The sequence below is a fragment of the Ranitomeya imitator genome, chromosome 1 (genome assembly GCF_032444005.1).
Source record: "Ranitomeya imitator isolate aRanImi1 chromosome 1, aRanImi1.pri, whole genome shotgun sequence".
In the NCBI taxonomy this organism is placed as follows: domain Eukaryota; kingdom Metazoa; phylum Chordata; class Amphibia; order Anura; family Dendrobatidae; genus Ranitomeya; species Ranitomeya imitator.
Genome location: NC_091282.1, coordinates 798,423,518 through 798,446,946, shown reverse-complemented (window position 1 = coordinate 798,446,946; position 23,429 = coordinate 798,423,518).

Sequence of the window (23,429 nt, the reverse complement as noted above, 5' to 3'; positions counted from 1 at the left end):
AAGTTTTCCACGTGGTCCAGAACCAGTAGCCACAAGGCTGGGCCTGTGAATCCTCATCCAGGTCCTTCTTCCTCCCACCATCTAGAGTCACTGGAAACATATAACCTCAATGCTGGCCACTCTAAGGAACTGTTTACGTTCCCTTGTAATTTGTCAGGCCTCTCAATGTGCACTATTAAAGAGGGTCATGAGGAGGTGGAGTGCAGTGATGCCCAAACAATTGAGCGCCCACGGCCAGGAGAAAACCACGTTGGGGAACGTCAATTGATGTTTGAAGAGGTGGAGGATAATCATAAGGCACAGTTTCCATCTGGTCAGCCTCTAATTGCAGCTCAGAAGAAGGATCAGATTGAAGAATTGGAAGCCGACATGGTCGATGATGAGGCCACTGATCCAACCTGGCATGGTGGTACGCCTAGCGAGCACAGCAGTGCAGAGAGGGATGGATCCATAGCAAGAAAACAGGCAAGAAGAGGTAGTGGTTTGCCCAGATGTAGAACTGGGTCAGTTGTTCCCACTCGGCTAGATAACAGGCCAAGGGTGTGTTGTTCCTCTGTATGGCAGTTTTTTTCTGAAAGTCCTACAGATAAAACAACTGTAATTTGCAGCATCTGCCAAACCAAGCTAAGAAGAGGCAAGAACACTGCCAACCTGATCATCACCAGCATGCAAAAGCAAATGGTGGCCGAGCACCCCGGTAGGTGGATGGAACGCCTGGTGTTGTGAATTCTGTGGCCAAGCTCCCTCCTGTGGTCGTGGGTGGTACTTCGGCTGGTTCTGTCTATGAGCTTCCTTTGGTGGATGAGAGTGGTACTGCGGCTTCTGAGTTTCCTTCCTCAGGTGATGAGGTTAAGTCGTTAGGTGCTGCTCTATTTAACTCCACCTAGTGCTTTGATTCTGGCCTCCAATCAATGTTCTAGTATTGGTCTTGCTTTCTCCTGGATCGTTCCTGTGGCCTGTCTATCCTGCATAAGCTAAGTTTTGCTTGTGTTATTTTTGTTTGCTATTTTTTCTGTCCAGCTTGCTATATTGGTTTTTCTTGCTTGCTGGAAGCTCTGGGACGCAGAGGGAGCACCTCCGTACCGTTAGTCCATGCAGAGGGTCTTTTTGCCCACTCTGCGTGGTTGTTTGTAGGGTTTTGTGTTGACCACAAAGCAATCTTTCCTATCTTCGGTCTGTTCAGTAAGTTGGGCCTCACTTTGCTAAATCTATTTCATCTCTGCGTTTGTATTTTCATCTCAACTCACAGTCATTATATGTGGGGGGCTGCCTTTTCCTTTGGGGTATTTCTCTGAGGCAAGGTAGGCTTATTTTTCTTTCTTAGGGCTAGCTAGTTTCTCAGGCTGTGCTCGAGGCGCATAGGACTGGTCAGGAGCGCTCCACGGCTACCTTTAGTGTGATTGGATAGGATTAGGGATTGCGGTCAGCAGAGTTCCCACGTCTCAGAGCTCGTCCTATGCTTTTGGTAATTGTCAGGTCACTTTGTGTGCTCTGAACTTCAAGGTCCATTGTGGTTCTGAATCACCTGTTCATAACAGCCTGGGTACCAAATCTGTGTCTGATGGTAAAAACACTGCCCCTTCCCCTGTGATACAGCCTTCCCAATCTGCTGACCATGAAGTAGACACTGATGCCTCCTGCGCACAACCAAAGGTTGCACACACACAACAGTCAGCAACCACACCCACTTCATTGTCCCAGCACAGTGTTTAGTTGTCCCTGCCCCACACATTTAATAGAAAGCAGAAATATCCAGCCACCCACCCACAGGCCCAAACACTAAACACAGACATTGCCAAATTTCTATCACTGGAAATGTTGCTGTTTCGACTTGTGGAACTGAGTCGTTCCGCAACCTCTTGGCGGTGTGGCAGCCCAATGGTCCTTGATTCCCAACCGAACTATTTTTCCCAGTAAACTGTCCCCTCGTTTCATAAGCACGTGTTACACAATATCAGCCATGCTCTGGCCAATGTAGTCACAGGGAAGGTCCACCTAACCACAGACACATGGACAAGTTCTTGTGGACAGGGATGATACATTTCCCTGACGGCACACTGGATTTACCTGGTGGAGTCAGGGACGGAGTCAGAGGCAGGCTTACCCACACCAAGAATAGTGGGCCCAACTTCCTTCAGGGTTTCAGTCCCCTCGCATTACACTTCCTGTCTCTCCTCCTCTTCCTCCTCATCCTCAGTAGAACTAGCCTCCCCATCACTCCCCAGTTGGGAAATCTGCAGCACTGCCTTGGTGAAGCAGCAGTGCGCTCTGCTGAAGCTCACAACGCAGCTGAGCTGTTGAAAAGGCTAAAATAACAGACCAATCAGTGGCTCTCCCTGCTTAACCTCCAACCAGGTCTGGTTGTGCGCAATAATGGGCGTAACTTGGTGGCAGCTTTAAAGCTCGGCAAGCTGGTACACATTCCATGCATGGTCCACGTGCGGAACTTGGTTGTACAGCAGTTTTTAAAAACATACCCTTACTTGCTGGAGCTACTTGCCAAGGTACACCGTGTCAGCTCACATTTCCGAAAGTCATCTCAGGCTTTTGCCGGTCTAGCTTCACTGCAGCATTTGTGACCTGCCCGCACACTAGAATTACGAACTTCCATATGTTGGCAAGGCTTAGTGAGCAGCAGAGAGCAGTCTCTGAATTCCAGCTTCTCAATGCCCATCAGAGTAACACTCAGCCACCACACATAACAACTGTCGAGTGGCTGTGGATCTCTGACCTATGTGAGGTTCTTCCAAACTTTGAGTACTGCACTAAGCTGGTAAGTGCTGATGACTAGGGTTGAGCGAAACGGGTCGTTCATTTTCAAAAGTCGCCGACTTTTGGCAAAGTCGGGTTTCATGAAACCCGATCCGACCCCTGTGCGGGGTCGGCCATGCGGTACGCGACTTTCACGCCAAAGTCGCGTTTCAATGACGCGAAAAGCGCCATTTCTCAGCCAATGAAGGTAAACGCAGAGTGTGGGCAGCGTGATGACATAGGTCCTGGTCCCCACCATCTTAGAGAAGGGCATTGCAGTGATTGGCTTGCTGTCTGCGGCGTCACAGGGGCTATAAAGGGGCGTTCCCGCCGACCGCCATCTTACTGCTGCTGATCTGAGCTTAGGGAGAGGTTGCTGCCGCTTCGTCAGAAGCAGGGATAGCGTTAGGCAGGGTCCATTAACCACCAAACCGCTTGTGCTGTAGCGATTTGCACTGTCCAACACCACCTTCGGTGTGCAGGGACAGTGGAAGCTACATTTTTTTTTTTCCTCAGCGCTGTAGCTCATTGGGCTGCCCTAGAAGGCTCCCTGATAGCTGCATTGCTGTGTGTACGCCGCTGTGCAAACCAACTGCTTTTTTCAAAGCACAAATCCTCTTGTTCCTTCCTTTCTCCACAGCTATCTTGTTTGTTTGTCCACACTTTTTATTTAATTTGTGCATCAGTCCACTCCTTATTGCTGCCTGCCATACCTGGCTGAGATTACTGCAGGGAGATAGTAATTGAAGGACAGTTCCTTTTTTTTTTTTTTTGTGGGAGATTAAGATTGGCATTTCTGCTAGAGTGCCATCCCTGTCTGTGCCATCTCTCACTCAGTGGGCCATAGAAAGCCTATTTATTTTTTTGCTTGATTTGGGTTCTAAAATCTACCTGAAAAAATCACTACATCAATCAGTGGGAGAAAAATATTGGCCTCAGGGCTTGTGTGCCACTCCTGACTCCTGTGTGTGCCATCTCTCAGTCAGTGGGCCATAGAAAGCCTATTTATTTTTTTGCTTGATTTGGGTTCCAAAATCTACCTGAAAAAATCAATAAATCAATCAGTGGGAGATTAATATTGGCCTTTGGGCTTGTGTGCCAGTCCTAAGCGTGCCATCTCTCTCACAAATAGTGGGCCATAGAAAGCCTATTTATTTATTTTTTTTTGGTTTTATAAATTCTCCCTGAAAAAAAAAAGGGAGATTAATATTGGCCTTTGGGCTTGTGTGCCAGTCCTAAGCGTGCCATCTCTCTCTCTCAGATAGTGGGCCATAGAAAGCCTATTTATTATTTTTTTTATTGGGTTTATAAATTTTCCCTGAAAAAAAAAAAAAAAGTGGGAGATTAATATTGGCTTCTGGGCTTGTGTGCCAGTCCTGAGCGTGCCATCTCTCTCACAAATAGTGGGCCATAGAAAGCCTATTTATTTATTTTTTTTTGGTTTTATAAATTCTCCCTGAAAAAAAAAGGGAGATTAATATTGGCCTTTGGGCTTGTGTGCCAGTCCTAAGCGTGCCATCTCTCTCTCTCAGATAGTGGGCCATAGAAAGCCTATTTATTGTTTTTTTTATTGGGTTTATAAATTTTCCCTAAAAAAAAAGAAAAAAAAGTGGGAGATTAATATTGGCCTCTGGGCTTGTGTGCCAGTCCTGAGCGTGCCATCTCTCTCACAAATAGTGGGCCATAGAAAGCCTATTTATTTTTTTGGTTGATTTGGGTTCTAAATTCTACCTGAAAAAATCAATAAATCAATCAGTGGGAGATAAATATTGGCCTCTGGGCTTGTGTGCCACTCCTGACTCCTGTGTGCGTCATCTCTCACTCAGTGGGCCATAGAAAGCCTATTTTTTGTTTTATTTGTTTTCTAAATTCTGCCTGAAGAAATCATTTTATTTTATTTGGTTTCTAAATTCTTCCTGAAAAAATCATTTTATTTTATTTTGTTTCTAAAGTCTCCCTGAAAAAAAAAAAAAAAAATTAAAAAAAACAGTGGGAGATTAATATTGGCATTTGTGCTTCAGTGACAGTCCTGCGTGTGTGGCATCTCTCTCATTTGGTGCCACCAAAAACAGAGTGTGCAACATTGTGCCTGATTTTCGTTGTGGTCTCACCCACCTGTAAAGGGGTAGCTAAATCATACTGAAGTTATAGCTCACCGTGTAAGTTGTGTGACAGCAACAAATACCGTTAGTTTGGTTACGTTTTTAAAACAATGAGGAAGTCTGGTGGAAGAGGTCGTGGCCGGGGGCGTTCATTGTCAGCTGGTTATGAGGGTAGTGGTAGTGGTGGAGCATCAGGTGGTCGTGGGAAAAAAAATATTGCACCTAAGTCTGGAGCTGTGGAGCCAGGTTCGTCGTCTGGCTACACAAGGCCTCGAACGCTCCCTTTTCTGGGAGTAGGAAAACCGCTTTTAAAGCCGGAGCAGCAAGAGCAAGTTTTGGCTTATCTTGCTGACTCAGCCTCTAGCTCTTTTGCCTCCTCTCGTGAAACTGGTAAATGTAAAAGCAGCGCGTCGTTAGTGGATGTTCACGGTCAGGGACAAGTCGCTTCCTTGTCCTCTTCAGCAAAAACAACAACAGAGAAGAATGCAGCAGGCGACACAACGGGTTACTCCATGGAGCTCTTTACACATACCGTCCCTGGCTTAGAAAGTGAAGCAGTTAACAGTCCATGCCCATTACAAGTTGAATCTGGCATGGAGTGCACTGATGCACAGCCACAGCCAGACTACTATGCTGGTCCTTTGACTCAGACCACAACATTGCCCTCGCAGGGTAATGATCAAGAATCAGACCCTGATGAGACTATGTTGCCCCATCACGAACGCTATACCACCGACCGACACGGTGACACAGACGAAGTTGCACACGAGCTACAAGAAGAGGTAATAGATGACCCAGTTCTTGACCCCGATTGGCAGCCATTGGGGGAACAGGGTGCAGGCGACAGCAGTTCTGAAGCGGAGGAGGAGGGGCCGCAGCAGGCATCAACATCGCAAAACAGGTTCCATCTGCCGGGCCCGTATCTTGCCCAAAACGCGTGGCAAAGCCAAAACCTGTTGGAGGACAGCGTGTCCATCCGGTTAAAGCTCAGTCTGCAATGCCTGAAAAGGTATCCGATGCTAGAAAGAGTGCAGTCTGGCATTTTTTTAAACAACATCCAATTGATCAGCGCAAAGTCATCTGTCAAAAATGTTCAACTACCTTAAGCAGAGGGCAGAATCTGTAAAGTCTCAATACAAGTTGCATGCATAGACATTTAACCACCATGCATTTGCAAGCTTGGACTAACTACCAAACGTCCCTTAAGGTTGTAGCACCCTCGGCCAATGAAGCTAGTCATCAACGCAACATCCCTTCCGGCAGTGTAGGGCCACCATTTTCCGCACCACCTGCAGTATCTGTGCAGGTTTCTTTGCCAGGCCAAAGCAGTCAGGGTCAGGGAATCACCAGTTTCGTAGTAGGAAACACTGCATCTAGGGCACCGGCGGCAACAATACCATCTCCCACCGTCTCTCAGTCTGCCATGTCCACCGGCACCCCCGCTAGTTCCACGATCTCCAGCTCTCCAGTCCAGCTCACCCTACATGAGACTATGGTTAGAAAAAGGAAGTACTTAGCCTCGCATCCGCGTACACAGGGTTTGAACGCCCACATAGCTAGACTAATCTCGTTAGAGATGATGCCCTACCGGTTAGTTGAAAGCGAAGCTTTCAAAGCCCTGATGGACTACGCTGTACCACGCTACGAGCTACCCAGTCGACACTTTTTTTTCCAGAAAAGCCATCCCAGCCCTCCACCAGCATGTTAAAGAGCGCATCGTCCATGCACTCAGGCAATCTGTGAGCACAAAGGTGCACCTGACAACAGATGCATGGACCAGTAGGCATGGCCAGGGACGTTACGTGTCCATCACGGCACACTGGGTGAATGTTGTGGATGCAGGGTCCACAGGGAACAGCAAGTTTGGGACAGTTCTGCTTAGCCCATGGTCTAGGACACAGTTGGCTGTAGCCGTTCGCACCCCCTCCTCCTCCTCCTCGTCCTCCTGCAGAAGCGAGAGCTCGTCCACAGATCGCAGTCGCACAACCACTCCATCCGCAGCTGCCACTGTTGCACACCAGGTCTCCCATTATGGGGCAGCTACTGGCAAACGTCAGCAGGCTGTATTGGCTATGAAGTGTTTGGGCGGCAACAGACACACCGCGGAAGTTCTGTCCGAGTTCTTGCAGAAAGAAACGCAGTCGTGGCTGGGCACTGTAGATCTTGAGGCAGGCAAGGTAGTGAGTGATAACGGAAGGAATTTCATGGCTGCCATCTCCCTTTCCCAACTGAAACACATTCCTTGCCTGGCTCACACCTTAAACCTGGTGGTGCAGTGCTTCCTGAAAAGTTATCCGGGGTTATCCGACCTGCTCCTCAAAGTGCGTGAACTTTGCTCACATATCCGCCGTTCGCCCGTACACTCCAGCCGTATGCAGACCTATCAGCGGTCTTTGAACCTTCCCCAGCATCGCCTAATCATAGACGTTGCAACAAGGTGGAACTCAACACTGCACATGCTTCAGAGACTGTGCGAACAGAGGCGGGCTGTTATGTTTTTGTGGGAGGATACACATACATGGGCAGGCAGTAGGATGGCAGACATGGAGTTGTCAGGTGTGCAGTGGTCGAAGATTCAAGACATGTGTCAAGTCCTTCAGTGTTTTGAGGAATGCACACGGCTGGTTAGTGCAGACAACGCCATAATAAGCATGAGCATCCCCCTAATGCGTCTGCTGATGCAAAGTTTGACGCACATAAAGGATCAGGCGTCTGCAGCTGAGGAAGAGGAAAGCCTTGATGACAGTCAGCCATTGTCTGGCCAGGGCAGTGTACAGGACGAAGAGGAGGAGGAGGACGAGGAGGATGATGGGGATGATTATATTTTTAATGAGGAAGCTTTTCCAGGGCCACTGGAAATTGTTGGCGCGGCAAGGCCGGGTTCTGGTTTTTGGAGGGACACAAGTGACGTGGATTTGCCTGAAACTGCCCATCAACCAAGCACAACCGCAGATTTGAGAACTGGAACTTTGGCCCACATGGCGGATTATGCCTTACGTATCCTCAAAAGGGACACACGCATTACTAAAATGATGAACGATGACGATTACTGGTTGGCCTGCCTCCTTGATCCTCGCTATAAAGGCAAATTGCAAAATATAATGCCACATGACAACTTGGAAATAATATTAGCAACCAAACAATCAACTCTTGTTGACCGTTTGCTTCTGGCATTCCCTGCACACAGCGCCCGTGATCGTTCTCACACGAGCTGCAGGGGCCAGCAGACCAGAGGTGTTAGAGGGGCAGAAATCAGAAGTGGCGTTGGCCAGAGGGGTTTTCTGACCAGGTTGTGGAGTGATTTTGCTATGACCGCAGACAGGACAGATACTGCAGCATCAATTCAAAGTGACAGGAGACAACATTTGTCCAGTATGGTTACAAACTATTTTTCATCCCTTATCGACGTTCTCCCTCAATCGTCATTCCCATTTGATTACTGGGCATCCAAATTAGACACCTGGCCAGAATTGGCAGAATATGCATTGCAGGAGCTTGCTTGCCCGGCAGCTAGTGTCCTATCAGAAAGAGTATTCAGTGCTGCAGGTTCAATACTAACAGAAAAAAGGACTCGTCTGGCTACCCAAAATGTAGATGATCTAACCTTCATTAAAATGAACCACAACTGGATTTCGAAATCTTTTGCCCCACCTTGCCCGGCTGACACCTAGCTTTCCTATGAAAAGGTCTTGCCTGTGGACTATTCTGAATGACTTTTCCAATCTCGTAATTTTCTGCACCTGATTGTCCAGCATACGACATGTTTACACCTCACTAAATGGCCAAAATCCCCACACGGGGCCGTGGTATCGCCACTTGGCGCCAGCACCCGTGAGAGTGCTGTTTGTCTGAAGAGGTGGGTGTGCCCGCTTTTGGTCGACGGCACTGCCACTGGGTCCCTCCTAGTACAATAAAGTGTCTCTGGCGGTGGTGGTGCGCACCCAACGTCAGACACACCGTTGTAATATGAGGGGCCCTGGGCCTGTACCGCCGGCCACAAGACAATCCCCCCCCCCAGCTCAAACAGTGCTCTACCACTTGCAAAATTATCTCTCACAGCTCCACCAATGTTTAGTCTATGCGCTGACATCCTTCAATGCCTGGCACTGACAATACCATTGTATTGACATTTTTGTTATGTTAGGCCTTCGAAGCCTGTCTGCGGTCCCTCCTTCCACTAGGCCTCCACTGACCATTGTACTGCTGCCCGTGTACCCCTGGAACCAATTTTAAATTGCCAACAGCCCTTTTTTTTATGTTAGGCCTTCGAAGCCTGTCTGCGGTCCCTCCTTCCACTAGGCCTCCACTGACCATTGTACTGCTGCCCTTGTACCACTGGAACCAATTTTAAATTGCCAACAGCCCTATTTTTTTATGTTAGGCCTTCGAAGCCTGTCTGCGGTCCCTCCTTCCACTAGGCCTCCGCTGACCATTGTACTGCTGCCCATGTACCCCTGGAACCAATTTTAAATTGCCAACAGCCCTATTTTGTTATGTTAGGCCTTCGAAGCCTGTCTGCGGTCCCTCCTTCCACTAAGCCTCCACTGGCCACACCAATGCTTCCCGTGTACCCCTGGAACCAATTTAAAATTGCCTACAACCATCTGTTATTATGTTAGGCCTTCGATGCCTGTCTGCAGTCACTCCTTCCACTAGGCCTCCACTGACCACACCACTGCTGCCCGTGTACCCCTGGAACCAATTTAAAATTGCCTACAGCCAGCCCAATTTTTTTATTTTAGGCCTTCGATGCCTGTCTGCGGTCCGTTCTTTCTACTACTACTACACTGACCAGGCCACTGCTGCCCGTGTTCCCCTGGAACCAATTTAAAATTGCCTACAGCCATGTGTTATTATGTTAGGCCTTCAATGCCTGTTTGCGGTCACTCCTTCCACTAGGCCTCCACTGACCACACCACTGCTGCCCGTGTACCCACGGAACCAATTTAAAATTGCCTACAGCCATGTGTTATTATGTTAGGCCTTCGATGCCTGTCTGCGGTCACTCCTTCCACTAGGCCTCCACTGACCACACCACTGCTGCCCGTGTACCCCTGGAACCAATTTAAAATTGCCTACAGCCAGCCCAATTTTTTTATTTTAGGCCTTCGATGCCTGTTTGCGGTCACTCCTTCCACTAGGCCTCCACTGACCACATCACTGCTGCCCGTGTACCCACGGAACCAATTTAAAATTGCCTACAGCCATGTGTTATTATGTTAGGCCTTCGATGCCTGTCTGTGGTCACTCCTTCCACTAGGCCTCCACTGACCACACCACTGCTGCCCGTGTACCCCTGGAACCAATTTAAAATTACCTACAGCCAGCCCAATTTTTTTATTTTAGGCCTTCGATGCCTGTTTGCGGTCACTCCTTCCACTAGGCCTCCACTGACCACACCACTGCTGCCCGTGTACCCACGGAACCAATTTAAAATTGCCTACAGCCATGTGTTATTATGTTAGGCCTTCGATGCCTGTCTGCGGTCACTCCTTCCACTAGGCCTCCACTGACCACACCACTGCTGCCCGTGTACCCACGGAACCAATTTAAAATTGCCTACAGCCATGTGTTATTATGTTAGGCCTTCGATGCCTGTCTGCGGTCACTCCTTCCACTAGGCCTCCACTGACCACACCACTGCTGCCCGTGTACCCCTGGAACCAATTTAAAATTGCCTACAGCCAGCCCAATTTTTTTATTTTAGGCCTTCGATGCCTGTTTGCGGTCACTCCTTCCACTAGGCCTCCACTGACCATACCACTGCTGCCCGTGTACCCACGGAACCAATTTAAAATTGCCTACAGCCATGTGTTATTATGTTAGGCCTTCGATGCCTGTCTGTGGTCACTCCTTCCACTAGGCCTCCACTGACCACACCACTGCTGCCCGTGAACCCCTGGAACCAATTTAAAATTGCCTACAGCCAGCCCAATTTTTTTACTTTAGGCCTTCGATGCCTGTTTGCGGTCACTCCTTCCACTAGGCCTCCACTGACCACACCACTGCTGCCCGTGAACCCCTTGAACCAATTTAAAATTGCCTACAGCCAGCCCAATTTTTTTATTTTAGGCCTTCGATGCCTGTCTGCGGTCCGTTCTTTCTACTACTACTACACTGACCAGGCCACTGCTGCCTGTGTTCCCCTGGAACCAATTTAAAATTGCCTACAGCCATGTGTTATTATGTTAGGCCTTCGATGCCTGTCTGCGGTCACTCCTTCCACTAGGCCTCCACTGACCACACCACTGCTGCCTGTGTACCCATGGAACCAATTTAAAATTGCCTTCAGCCATCTGGTATTATGTTAGGCCTTCGATGCCTGTCTGCGGTCACTCCTTCCACTAGGCCTCCACTGACCACACCACTGCTGCCCGTGTACCCCTGGAACCAATTTAAAATTGCCTACAGCCATCTGTTATTATGTTAGGCCTTCGAAGCCTGTCTGCGGTCTTTCCTTCCAATAGTTCTCCACTGACCAGACCAATGCTGGCCGTGTACCCCTGGAACCCAGCTGAAAGTGCATGTAGCCTCCTTTTTTTCTTTGTTTTATATTTAGAAAGCCCAGATGAACTACGCTGTGCAACGGTTCAAGCTACCCAGTCGACATTTCTTTTGCGAGAAAAGCCATCCCAGCCCTCCACCGGCATGAAAAAGTCTGCATTGTCATAGCACTCAGGCAATCAAACAGTAGAAAGGTGCACCTGACAAGAGACGCATGGACCAGTAGGCATGTCCACAAAAAGTTACGTGTCCATTACGGCGCACTGGGTTAATGTGTTGGATGCATGGTCCACAGGGGACAGCCTACAAAGTCTGTCTGCAGTCCCTAATTCCAATTTTCCTCCGCTGACCACACCACTGCTGCCCGTGTACCCCTGGAACCAATTTTACAGTGTCTACAGCCTAATTTTGTTATGTTAGGACTACTACGCCTGTCTGCGGTCCCTCCTTCCAATACTCGTCCACTGACCACACCACTGCTGCCCGTGGACCCCTGGAACCTATTTTTAATTGCATAGAGCATCCTTTTTTTAATAGTAGGCGTACAAAGTCTGTCTGCGGTCCACTATTGAAATTGTCCTCCACTGCCCAGAGCACTGCTGCTTGTGTACCCCTGTAACTTTTTTAAGCTGCAGTGAGCCACATTTTTGGTTTAAGTCCTACTACCTGTGTCTGTCTGCGCCACTCAATTCAGCTGTGTTCCTTTGAAAAAAGCTGAGCGTCAACAGTCTTGTTTTCAGCCTCTAGGAATTTTAAAACTGCATTGGGGGTACAACTTTGGTAGGGCCTACTAACGGTGTCTGCCTCCCCAAGGTGTGCCCCAGGTTTCCTCGCCATTGCTTCGATCTTAATGCTCTCGTTTAGTAGTTGTTGGAAACTACACTGCATTAGGCCTACAAATTGGGTATGGGGTGTAGAGAGATGGTGTGTTCCACTCCAAGGTGTTCCCCAGGTTTCCTCTCCATTGCTTCGATCTTCATGCTCTCGTTTAGTAGTTGTTGGAAACTATGCTGCATTAGGCCTACAAATTGGCTATGGGGTGTAGAGAGATGGTGTGTTCCACTCCAAGGTGTTCCCCAGGATTCCTCTCCATTGCTTCGGTCTTCCGACTCTCGTTTAGTAGTTGTAGAAAACTACACTGCATTAGGCCTACAAATTGGGTATGGGGTGTAGAGAGATGGTGTGTTCCACTCCAAGGTGTTCTCCAGGTTGCCTTTCCTGAGCTTCGATCTTCCGGCTCTCGTTTAGTAGTTGTTGGAAACTACGCTGCATTAGGCCTACAAATTGGGTATGGGGTGTAGAGAGATGGTGTGTTCCACTCCAAGGTGTTCTCCAGGTTGCCTTTCCTGAGCTTCGATCTTCCAGCTCTCGTTTAGTAGTTGTTGGAAACTACGCTGCATTAGGCCTAAAAATTGGGTATGGGGTGTGGAGAGATGGTGTGTTCCACTCCAAGGTGTTCCCCAGGTTTCCTCTCCATTGCTTCGATCTTCATGCTCTCGTTTAGTAGTTGTTGGAAACTACACTGCATTAGGCCTACAAATTGGGTATGGGGTGTAGAGAGATGGTGTGTTCCACTCCAAGGTGTTCTCCAGGTTGCCTTTCCTGAGCTTCGATCTTCCGGCTCTCGTTTAGTAGTTGTTGGAAACTACACTGCATTAGGTGTTGTGAGTTCTGTTTTGGGCTCCCTCTGGTGGTTACTGATGGTACTGGGTGACTTGTGTTCTCTGCGGTCTCTGGTGTCCACCTGTTCCATCAGGTTATGGGAGTTTCCTATTTAACCTGGCTTTTTTGTCATTTCCTCGCCGGCTATCAATGTAATCAGCGTGTCTTTTTACCTCTGCTCCCTGCGTCTGTTATCTTCAGGACAAGCTAAGTTTTGATTTTCCTGTTCCACGTTTTGCTTAATTTTTGTCTTAGTCCAGCTTGCAGATATGTGATTCCTTGATGCTGGTTGCTCTAGTGGGTTGAAATTGCTCCTCATGTTCCATGAGTTGGCACATGAGTTCAAGTAATTTCAGGATGGTTTTTTGAAGGGTTTTTCGCTGACCGCGCAGTTCACTTTTGTATCCTCTGCTATCTAGCTTTAGCGGGCCTCATTTTTGCTGATTCTATTTTCATAACTACGTATGTGCTTTCCTCTCATTTCACCGTTATTACATGTGGGGGGCTGCTATTTCTGTGGGGTGTTTCTCTGGAGGCAAGTGAGGTCTGTGTTTCTTCTTATAGGGGAAGTTAATCCTTCGGCTGGCGCGAGACGTCTAGGAATCATCGTAGGCACGTTCCCCGGCTACTGCTAGTTGTGTGTTTAGGTTCAGGATCGCGGTCAGCTCAGGTTCCATCACCCTAGAGCTTGTTTTGTTTTTGTGCTTGTCCTTTTGTGATCCCCTGCCATTGGGATCATGACAGCATAGCCGGCCTAAAAAAATTGGTCATCGTTTTGGCTGAAGTAGGAGGAAAAGTAGTCTGAGGAAGTTTTTTTTTTTTTTTTTTCTCCCCTCCTCAGTGTTTGCTGCCTAGCCTTATTTGCAGCTTGACTGCTTTTTTCCTCCTCTTAATCCTTGAATGGCTCTGACCTCAGCTGTTTATCATGGACGTCCAGAGTTTGGCTTCCAGCCTGAATAATCTTGCTGCTAAGGTTCAAAATATACAAGATTTTGTTGTACATACGCCTATGTCTGAACCTAGAATTCCTGTCCCAGAGTTTTTTTCTGGAGATAGATCTAGTTTTCTGAATTTTAGGAACAATTGCAAGTTGTTTCTTTCCTTGAAATCTCGCTCCTCTGGAGACCCTGCTCAGCAGGTCAAGATTGTTATATCTTTCCTGCGGGGTGACCCTCAGAATTGGGCATTTGCATTGGCACCAGGGGATCCTGCGTTGCTCAATGTGGATGCGTTTTTTCTGGCATTGGGTTTGCTCTATGAGGAACCTAACCTAGAGATTCAGGCTGAAAAAGCTTTATTGGCTCTCTCTCAGGGGCAAGATGAAGCAGAAATATATTGTCAGAAATTTCGGAAATGGTCGGTGCTTACTCAGTGGAATGAGTGCGCTCTGGCTGCAAAATTCAGAGATGGCCATTCTGAGGCCATTAAAGATGTTATGGTGGAGTTCCCGGCGCCTACAGGTCTGAATGAGTCCATGACTATGGCTATTCAGATTGATCGGCGTTTACGGGAGCGCAAACCGGTGCATCATTTGGCGGTGTCTTTTGAACAGGCACCTGAGATAATGCAATGTGATAGAATTCAGTCCAGAAGTGAACTGCAAAATTATAGGCGGAAAAATGGATTGTGTTTTTATTGTGGTGATTCAGCTCATGTTATATCAGCATGCTCTAAACGCACAAAAAAGGTTGATAAGTCTGTTGCCATTGGTACTTTACAGTCTAAGTTCATTCTGTCTGTGACGCTGATTTGTTCATTATCATCCATTTCCGTCGATGCCTATGTGGATTCAGGCGCTGCCCTGAGTCTTATGGATTGGTCATTTGCCAATCGCTGTGGGTTTAGTCTGGAACCTCTGGAAGTTCCTATTCCTTTGAAAGGAATTGACTCTACACCTTTGGCTATGATTAAACCTCAGTACTGGACACAAGTGACCATGCGTATGACTCCCGTTCATCAGGAGGTGATTCGCTTCCTGGTACTGTATAATTTACATGATGTCTTATTGCTTGGTCTGCCATGGTTACAAACTCATAACCCAGTCCTGGACTGGAAAACAATGTCTGTGTTAAGCTGGGGATGTCAGGGGGTTCATGATGATGCATCTCCGATTTCTATCGCTTCATCTACTCCTTCTGAGGTTCCGATATTTTTGTCTGATTATCGGGAGATTTTTGAGGAGCCTAAGCTCAGTTCGCTTCCTCCTCACAGGGATTGCGATTGTGCTATAGATTTGATTCCTGGCAGTAAATTCCCTAAAGGTCGTTTGTTCAATCTGTCAGTGCCAGAGCATACTGCTATGCGGAATTATGTTAAGGAGTCCTTGGAAAAGGGACATATCCGTCCATCTTCGTCCCCTTTGGGAGCAGGTTTTTTTTTTGTGGCCAAAAAAGATGGTTCCTTGAGGCCTTGCATAGATAATCGTCTTTTGAATAAAATTACAGTCAAATATCAGTATCCTTTGCCATTGTTGACTGATTTGTTCGCTCGCATTAAGGGGGCTAAATGGTTCACTAAGATTGATCTTCGGGGTGCGTATAATCTTGTGCGGATAAGGCAGGGTGATGAGTGGAAAACCGCATTTAATACGCCTGAGGGCCATTTCGAGTATTTGGTGATGCCTTTTGGACTTTCTAATGCTCCTTCTGTCTTCCAGTCTTTTATGCACGATATTTTCCGTGAATATCTGGATAAATTTATTATCGTGTATTTGGATGATGTTTTGGTTTTTTCTGATGACTGGGAGTCTCATGTTCAGCAGGTCAGGAAGGTGTTTCAGGTCCTGCGGGCCAATTCTTTGTTCGTAAAGGGTTCTAAATGTCTCTTTGGAGTCCAGAAGATTTCTTTTTTGGGATATATTTTTTCCCCTTCTACTATTGAGATGGATCCCGTCAAGGTTCAGGCTATTTGTCACTGGACGCAGCCTACATCTCTTAAGAGTCTACAGAAGTTCTTGGGCTTTGCTAATTTTTATCGTCGCTTCATAACTAATTTTTCTAGTGTTGTTAAGCCTTTGACGGATTTGACTAAAAAGGGTGCTGATGTTACTGATTGGTCTCCTGCGGCTGTGGAGGCCTTTCAGGAACGTAAGCGCCGGTTTTCTTCTGCTCCTGTGTTGCGTCAGCCAGATACGTCGCTTCCTTTTCAGGTTGAGGTTGATGCTTCCGAGATCGGAGCGGGGGCGGTTTTGTCACAGAGAAGCTCCGATGGCTCAGTGATGAAGCCATGTGCGTTCTTTTCTAGAAAATTTTCGCCCGCTGAGCGGAATTATGATGTTGGTAATCGGGAGCTTTTGGCCATGAAGTGGGCATTTGAGGAGTGGCGTCATTGGCTTGAGGGTGCTAGACATCGTGTGGTGGTCTTGACTGATCACAAAAATCTGATGTACCTTGAGTCTGCCAAGCGTCTGAATCCTAGACAGGCTCGTTGGTCACTGTTTTTCTCCCGTTTCAATTTTGTGGTTTCAAACCTGCCAGGTTCAAAGAATGTGAAGGCGGATGCTCTTTCTAGGAGTTTTGTGCCTGACTCCCCTGGAAATTCTGAGCCCACTGGTATCCTTAGGGATGGGGTGATTTTGTCGGCTGTCTCCCCAGACTTGCGACGTGCTTTGCAGGAGTTTCAGGCGGATAAACCTGATCGTTGTCCGCCGGAAAGACTGTTTGTTCCGGATAATTGGACCAGTAGAGTCATCTCTGGGGTCCATTCTTCTGTGTTGGCAGGTCATCCTGGAATATTTGGTACTAGAGACTTGGTGGCCAGGTCTTTTTGGTGGCCTTCCTTGTCGAGGGATGTGCGTTCTTTCGTGCAGTCTTGTGGAGTTTGCGCTCGGGCTAAGCCTTGCTGTTCTCGGGCCAGTGGATTGTTGTTACCTTTGCCTATCCCGAAGAGGCCTTGGACACACATTTCCATGGACTTTATTTCGGATCTCCCTGTCTCTCAAAAAATGTCCGTCATATGGGTTGTGTGTGACCGCTTTTCTAAGATGGTTCATCTGGTACCCTTGCCTAAGTTACCTTCCTCCTCTGAGTTGGTCCCTCTGTTTTTTCAAAACGTGGTCCGTTTGCATGGCATTCCGGAGAACATCATTTCTGACAGGGGATCCCAGTTTGTGTCTAGATTTTGGCGGACGTTCTGTGCTAAGATGGGCATTGATTTGTCCTTTTCGTCTGCATTCCATCCCCAGACGAATGGCCAGACGGAACGAACTAATCAGACTTTAGAAACTTATTTAAGGTGTTTTGTTTCTGCTGATCAAGATGACTGGGTTTCCTTTTTGCCGCTTGCCGAGTTTGCCCTTAATAATCAGGCTAGTTCTGCTACCTTGGTTTCTCCTTTCTTTTGTAATTCGGGGTTTCATCCTCGTTTTTCCTCTGGTCAGGTGGAGCCTTCTGATTGTCCTGGAGTGGACATGGTGGTGGATAGGTTGCATCGGATTTGGAGTCATGTGGTGGACAATTTGAAGTTGTCCCAGGAGAGGGCTCAGCAGTTTGCTAATCGCCGTCGCCGCGTGGGTCCTCGACTTCTTGTTGGGGACTTGGTGTGGTTGTCTTCTCGTTTTGTTCCTATGAAGGTCTCTTCTCCTAAGTTCAAGCCTCGGTTCATCGGTCCCTATAGGATCTTGGAAATTCTTAACCCTGTGTTGTTTCGTTTGGATCTCCCGGCATCGTTTGCTATTCATAATGTGTTCCATCGGTCGTTGTTGCAGAAGTATGAGGTACCTGTCGTTCCTTCACTTGAGCCTCCTGCTCCGGTGCTGGTGGAGGGTGAATTGGAGTATGTTGTGGAGAAGATCTTGGATTCTCGTGTTTCCAGACGGAAACTCCAGTATTTGGTCAAGTGGAAGGGTTATGGTCAGGAGGATAATTCTTGGGTGATTGCCTCTGATGTTCATGCTGCCGATTTGGTCCGTGCTTTTCATAGGGCTCATCCTGGTCGCCCTGGTGGTTCTCGTGAGGGTTCGGTGACCCCTCCTCAAGGGGGGGGTACTGTTGTGAGTTCTGTTTTGGGCTCCCTCTGGTGGTTACTGATGGTACTGGGTGACTTGTGTTCTCTGCGGTCTCTGGTGTCCACCTGTTCCATCAGGTTATGGGAGTTTCCTATTTAACCTGGCTTTTTTGTCATTTCCTCGCCGGCTATCAATGTAATCAGCGTGTCTTTTTACCTCTGCTCCCTGCGTCTGTTATCTTCAGGACAAGCTAAGTTTTGATTTTCCTGTTCCACGTTTTGCTTAATTTTTGTCTTAGTCCAGCTTGCAGATATGTGATTCCTTGATGCTGGTTGCTCTAGTGGGCTGAAATTACTCCTCATGTTCCATGAGTTGGCACATGAGTTCAAGTAATTTCAGGATGGTTTTTTGAAGGGTTTTTCGCTGACCGCGCAGTTCACTTTTGTATCCTCTGCTATCTAGCTTTAGCGGGCCTCATTTTTGCTGATTCTATTTTCATAACTACGTATGTGCTTTCCTCTCATTTCACCGTTATTACATGTGGGGGGCTGCTATTTCTGTGGGGTGTTTCTCTGGAGGCAAGTGAGGTCTGTGTTTCTTCTTATAGGGGAAGTTAATCCTTCGGCTGGCGCGAGACGTCTAGGAATCATCGTAGGCACGTTCCCCGGCTACTGCTAGTTGTGTGTTTAGGTTCAGGATCGCGGTCAGCTCAGGTTCCATCACCCTAGAGCTTGTTTTGTTTTTGTGCTTGTCCTTTTGTGATCCCCTGCCATTGGGATCATGACAATTAGGCCTACAAATTGGGTATGGGGTGTAGAGAGATGGTGTGTTCCACTCCAAGGTGTTCCCCAGGTTTCCTTTCCATTGCTTCGATCTTCATGCTCTCGTTTAGTAGTTGTTGGAAACTACACTGCATTAGGCCTACAAATTGGGTATGGGGTGTAGAGAGATGGTGTGTTCCACTCCAAGGTGTTCTCCAGGTTGCCTTTCCTGAGCTTCGATCTTCCGGCTCTCGTTTAGTAGTTGTTGGAAACTACGCTGCATTAGGCCTAAAAATTGGGTATGGGGTGTAGAGAGATGGTGTGTTCCACTCCAAGGTGATCCCCAGGTTTCCTCTCCATTGCTTCGATCTTCATGCTCTCGTTTAGTAGTTGTTGGAAACTACACTGCATTAGGCCTACAAATTGGGTATGGGGTGTAGAGAGATGGTGTGTTCCACTCCAAGGTGTTCTCCAGGTTGCCTTTCCTGAGCTTCGATCTTCCGGCTCTCGTTTAGTAGTTGTTGGAAACTACGCTGCATTAGGCCTACAAATTGGGTATGGGGTGTAGAGAGATGGTGTGTTCCACTCCAAGGTGTTCCCCAGGTTTCGTCCACATTGCTTCGGTCTTCCGACTCTCGTTTAGTAGTTGTAGAAAACTACACTGCATTAGGCCTACAAATTGGGTATGGGGTGTAGAAAGATGGTGTGTTCCACTCCAAGGTGTTCTCCAGGTTGCCTTTCCTGAGCTTCGATCTTCCGGCTCTTGTTTAGTAGTTGTAGAAAACTACACTGCATTAGGCCTACAAATTGGGTATGGGGTGTAGAAAGATGGTGTGTTCCACTCCATGGTGTTCCCCAGGTTTCCTCTCCATTGCTTCGATCTTCATGCTCTCGTTTAGTAGTTGTTGGAAACTACACTGCATTAGGCATACAAATTGGGTATGGGGTGTAGAGAGATGGTGTGTTCCACTCCAAGGTGTTCCCCAGGTTTCGTCCACATTGCTTCGGTCTTCCGACTCTCGTTTAGTAGTTGTAGAAAACTACACTGCATTAGGCCTACAAATTGGGTATGGGGTGTAGAGAGATGGTGTGTTCCACTCCAAGGTGTTCCCCAGGTTTCCTCTCCATTGCTTCGATCTTCATGCTCTCGTTTAGTAGTTGTTGGAAACTACACTGCATTAAGCCTACAAATTGGGTATGGGGTGTAGAGAGATGGTGTGTTCCACTCCAAGGTGTTCCCCAGGTTTCGTCCACATTGCTTCGGTCTTCCGACTCTCGTTTAGTAGTTGTAGAAAACTACACTGCATTAGGCCTACAAATTGGGTATGGGGTGTAGAGAGATGGTGTGTTCCACTCCAAGGTGTTCCCCAGGTTTCCTCTCCATTGCTTCGATCTTCATGCTCTCGTTTAGTAGTTGTTGGAAACTACGCTGCATTAGGCCTACAAATTGGGTATGGGGTGTAGAGAGATGGTGTGTTCCACTCCAAGGTGTTCCCCAGGTTTCCTCTCCATTGCTTCGATCTTCATGCTCTCGTTTAGTAGTTGTTGGAAACTACACTGCATTAGGCCTACAAATTGGGTATGGGGTGTAGAGAGATGGTGTGTTCCACTCCAAGGTGTTCCCCAGGTTTCTTCTCCATTGCTTCGATCTTCATGCTCTCGTTTAGTAGTTGTTGGAAATTACACTGCATTAGGCCTACAAATTGGGTATGGGGTGTAGAGAGATGGTGTGTTCCACTCCAAGGTGTTCTCCAGGTTGCCTTTCCTGAGCTTCGATCTTCCGGCTCTCGTTTAGTAGTTGTTGGAAACTACACTGCATTAGGCCTACAAATTGGGTATGGGGTGTAGAGAGATGGTGTGTTCCACTCCAAGGTGTTCCCCAGGTTTCCTCGCCATTGCTGCGATCTTCATGCTCTCGTTTAGTAGTTGTTGGAAACTACACTGCATTAGGCCTACAAATTGGGTATGGGGTGTAGAGAGATGGTGTGTTGCACTCCAAGGTGTTCTCCAGGTTGCCTTTCCTGAGCTTCTATCTTCAGGCTCTCATTAAATTGTGGTTAAATGGAACAACTGCATTTGGCGTACTAGTTGGTTTGGGGCCTACTATCGGTGTCTGCCACTCTTTGCTGTTCTCCTGGTTTCCTGTCCTGAAATTCCATTTTCAGGCTCTCGTTAAGTAGTTGTTAATGTTAGACTGCATTTGGCCTACTAGTTGGGTTGGGGCCTACTATCGGTGTCTGCCACTCCTTGCTGTTCTCCTCCACTGAACAAAGTTGTGCCGCCTGTTTACTACGGTTGCCAATTTTGAACTGCATTTCGACTACTTACTGATTTGGGCCTACTCTCTGTGTCAGCCTCTCATTCCAGTTGTCCTCCACTGCAATGCCCCCTGGTTAGTCCTGTGTTACCAATTTTGAACTGCATTTTGCCAACTTTATTCTTTGGGCCTATATCTGTGTTTCCTCCTCATCCTGCCCATTGCCCAGCCAGTGATAGATGAGTCTGCTGGTACATTGACCCATAACGCAAAATTCCCCGTGCACGCTACACAGCAAGATTGTGACCCTGCTGAAAGTCAGGTTCCTCTTCCCGCATACCATACCACCTTACACGGGGACAAAGAGGAAGGTGCAGATGAAAGTGCAGGTTCCTTCATCAGGTGGGGGGAGGAATACTAGTTGGCGACGTCACTGGCACAGGGCCTCTCTTAGTACGCAAAAGTGTTGCTGCCGGTGGGAGGAGCCCCCGCCGTGCAAACACACCGCTGTACTTTGAGGGGCCCTGTGCCAGTGCCAATGCCAACGAGTGGGCCCCCCCTGCTTGCTCAGGATCACAGCACTTGCAAAGTTGAAATACTTACCTCTCCCTGCTCCACTGCCGTGACGTGGTCCAGATTTACTGGGCCCACTAATTACTTGAACCAGCCCTACCCCCCACAACTTTAGCCAAATGACCCCCAATTTCAAATGCCTTCCAATTATTATAAGCTAAATTACGATTGACAAGCTTCTGTAACAAGAATGGATGTTTTTGCCATTAAAATGGGCAGTGTAGGTGTTTTCCTGGCCTCCACTCACTGCCGAATATGCTCCCCCATTGACTTGCATTGGGTTTCGTCTTTCGGGCGATACCCGACTTTTCGCCATAATCGGCCGATTCCACTCGACTCGACTTCTAAGATAGTCGGGTTTCGCGAAACACGACTCGACTCTAAAAAGGTCAAGGTCGCTCAACCCTACTGATAACGCTATTATGACAAATATAGACCAACAATGAAACCATCAGTGACAAGTAGCTACATATACCAAAAACCCTGTGGTAAGGTCTATAGCAATTTGAATAGCACACTCCTGGTTACAGCAATAATACAGATAAAATGGAGTACAATGTCCAAAACAAGTGAATCAGTAAAAAAGTATAAATTTATTAGATATGAAACAAAATTCCATCCATCAGTAATAATAATAAAAAATAACAACAAGCTTTAGAATTAGGTAGACATGTGGCAGCAGTGTCCGCATCATCTGTATCACTATAGTATCATGATTTCAATATATGTTGGAGTAAGGGGGGAAATATCATATAAACTAATATAACCGCTCAAGTGCGCATAGGAATTCTTCAATCCTCAAACCCCCATAGCCCATAGATGTCTACAAGCACTTACCCATGATACATTGAGCAGGACCCGCGCCACGCCGCCGTCGACACACGTTTCTCTTACGCTTCTTGAGAATGCAGTAATGTTCTGTGTGCGAAGCCAGGGTATAAATATCATTATCCACAGGTGTCCGTCATCTCAGCGCATGTGTCCGGAAGTTGCATCATTTCCGGCAAGGTTCGATAACGCTTCGTGCCAGAGACGCTGAAATGACGTCACTGACCCGCACACATCATCCACCAGCGCCATCAGCAGTGCTCTGGAATGCAGTAAACCGGAGACATGCGCGCAAGGACCCAGAAACTATGTAAAGTGAGTGAATCATGTGCCACCAACCCATGACAGTATTGTGCAATGTATCATATCACGGGAGCAGTATTTCCACATAATATTATATCAAAAATATTTGTTGGAGACATAAATGTACTTATTGGCAAACACAAGGATTTATTCAACAAACGTAACGCGTTTGTGGTGGAATAAGGCATTTCTGGAGCGTTACATAGGTTGTGGTTTGATCCCTAGGGGCCTACGTGTCCAAGTATTCTCCTCGTTTGCAATAACTGATAATGAGTTTGTGACCCAATGGGAGGAGGCGGCATCTGCATGTTCTAAAAAGTTCATGGAATTGTTGTCAAAATCAAATGAGACAAAATAGAATGAAGTAGATCAAGGTGAAATAAATAAGCTTTTGACTGCAGAGATGGCAATCAAATTTAGAACTGAAATTGATGCATCTCTAAAAAAATGGGAGGCTGAGATATTTCAGAAGAAATCCAGAAAATACCAAGGAGATTTAGCTGATCTACAACATGATTAGGTGTATAGATGGCAGGGTCACAAAACTAACAAAAACAAATCTTTTGTTAGAGGAAGATCAACCTCGGTTTCTTCTGTATCTTCGGTTGAGGATGGAGCACAAGGTCCAGCTAATGTGAGATCACTTTGGGAGAGGAGAGATTTTGGGAGAGACAATGGATGGAAAAGGGGAAACTCTAACAATAAAAGAAAACTTATGGTGTCACCTAAAGGTGACAAAAAGG